This window comes from Penaeus chinensis, chromosome 4, assembly GCF_019202785.1.
Source record: "Penaeus chinensis breed Huanghai No. 1 chromosome 4, ASM1920278v2, whole genome shotgun sequence".
Classification (NCBI taxonomy): domain Eukaryota; kingdom Metazoa; phylum Arthropoda; class Malacostraca; order Decapoda; family Penaeidae; genus Penaeus; species Penaeus chinensis.
In genome coordinates this window covers 44,190,699-44,193,198 of record NC_061822.1, presented here as the reverse complement: position 1 = coordinate 44,193,198, position 2,500 = coordinate 44,190,699, and positions in this window count along the sequence as shown.

Here is a 2,500-nt window from a genome sequence, read left to right as displayed (position 1 = left end):
AAGGACAGGATTGGTGGACTTCAGCGACCAATGAGCGCGGAGGGGGGGGGGGGGGGGCAGATGAGGGAGAAATAGGAGCGTTATGACGATTGGCTCTTTTGGTCATTTTAATAAATGGGGATGCGAGTGGAGGGGTGTCAATGGGCGTTTCTGGTTGCTCCACTTCCCCTTCCCCCTCTCTCTCTTTGTCTCTGTCTGCTTCTCTGTCTGTCTGTCTCTTTGTCTATCTATGTATCTTTATCTATTTATCTGTATGTTTTGTGCGCGTGTGTTTTTTGTTTAGATGTGCGTGTACATGCTACCGTTCAAGCATATGATTGTGATTTACTTAAAGATTACACAATAGCGTAAGTTATCATTTCCACCCTACATCTTACCCATTTCCCGAAAGGAACCCTGGAACACCGACCCAGCAAACTTACACAATCGCACACACAGACAGACAAAAAATCTGCAACAATTTACCCTACCTAACAAGCTTTTAATGACCCACCTTAAAACCATAAAAACATAAAAAAACGAGAGAAAAGAAAGGAACAATAACAGAAGAAAAAAAAAACACAAGCGTTGACAAGAATCTCATTAAAGAAACTGAGGATTGTATATGACAGCTGCCGGCATCTGGACCGTACTCTGTCCTTGCCATGTTATTCTGCCGTGTTTTATTGTCCAAGGCTGGCTATAGGGGGAGCGTAAGGGACCATAAACATCCCTTCTTCCCGTCTATTGGCTGCAGTAGTCGGGTATTTGCTGATGGTGTAATGGGGCAGGGGAAGGGGTGGGGGGTGGGGGATTTGGGGGAAGGCGAGGGAGGGGGAAACAAAGGAGGGATAAAGAAGTAGAGCGAGAGAGAGACAGAGAGAGAGAGAGAGAGAGAGAGAGAGAGAGAGAGAGAGAGAGAGAGAGAGAGAGAGAGAGAGAGAGAGAGAGAGAGAGAGAGAGAGAGACTTAGACAGAGACAGAGAGACGAAATAAAAAAAAAATAAAAAAAAATGAGAACAGATGTAGATATAAATCTTTGGAGACTGATTGACACACTGAAAGACAGACAGATATATACAAAGTGTTGAAGGGGAGCGACGAGAGGGGAAAAAGAGAGAAAAGGAGAGAGTTACATTCACATTCACAAGGACAGAGTGAGAGAAACCATCAGAAGGGAAGGATTTGATAAACGACGCCATCATTTCCATCGCCATTATTATCATTATCACCATCATCTTTATAATGATCATAAGCTCCCCCCCCCCCCCCTCACACACCAAAAAATATACACGATAACAGTTACATTTCTTTATGAAACGCAACGATGCAAAACAGTGGTTGAAAGGAAATAAGGGAGAGGAGAAGAGTCGAATAGAACGAATTGCATTTGAGAAAGAGTGAGAGAAAGAAATGGAGAGGCGGAGAGAGAGAGAGAAAAAAAAGAAAGAAAAAAAAGAAAGAAAGAGGGAAAAGAAAATGAGATACAGTGGGTGGGGGCTGGAAGAGGGAAGGGGGGGGGGATAAAGAGGAGGGAATGGGAAGATAGGGAGAGCAATATCCCCCAATTGGGAAATATAACGAAGATATATATATGTTCATTTCCATTTTGCGAGCCTGATAATATCATCGGTGGGTCGGAATTTGGAATTTGGTGATTGTCAGAAAGGGTGAGAAAGGGGGAAAGGTCAGGACGTAAGGATAATAAGGAAGTCAGATAATAAAGAAAAATGGCCTGGAGAAATTTACGATAGGAAATCATATGGATATAGTGGTGATGATATAAATAAATAGAATACAGTGATTCTGATGATAGCGACTTTGATAATATGATTTATAGTTATAATACCGATTTTATGCAGCATATATATTGTGAAGAGAGAGAGAGAGAGAGAGAGAGAGAGAGAGAGAGAGAGAGAGAGAGAGAGAGAGAGAGAGAGAGAGAGAGAGAAAGAGCATATATATATATATATAAATATATATATATATATATACATAATATTTCTTAATTTCTTCCAATTTCTTCCATCCCATCTGATACCCCCCCCCCCCTTCTTGTCCCTCCCACTGGTCTCCGAGCTTGTTTAACAACTGAATGTAAGATTGGTTTATCGCCCTTAAAACGTCGTTTTCAATCCTCGATAGTTTTGAAGTTTTATTTTACATGAATATGTTTTGTCTTTTCACCATTAAAACCCTGTTTTAGAAGTGTGTTTTAGACCCTATGGCCTAGTTTAGAACACTTTCTGTGTCGCTTTTATCCAATTACCAATTTCGGAAACACTTTGCCCTTCCCTCTCAGCCTTAAAGGTCCTTGAACTATCCCATTCACACAAATTTTCACCTTTTTGACTTCCATTTCACCCTTAAGGATATATTTCCCTGGCCTCTTACCCTTCTTTTTTATCTTTAAAACCCCACTCCACCCATAGAACCAATGCCCTTTAGGCTGTAAGCCCATTTAATTCCTTTCTCGACCTTTTTTTTATATTATCAAAGAGTAATTCCAAATGCACCTACC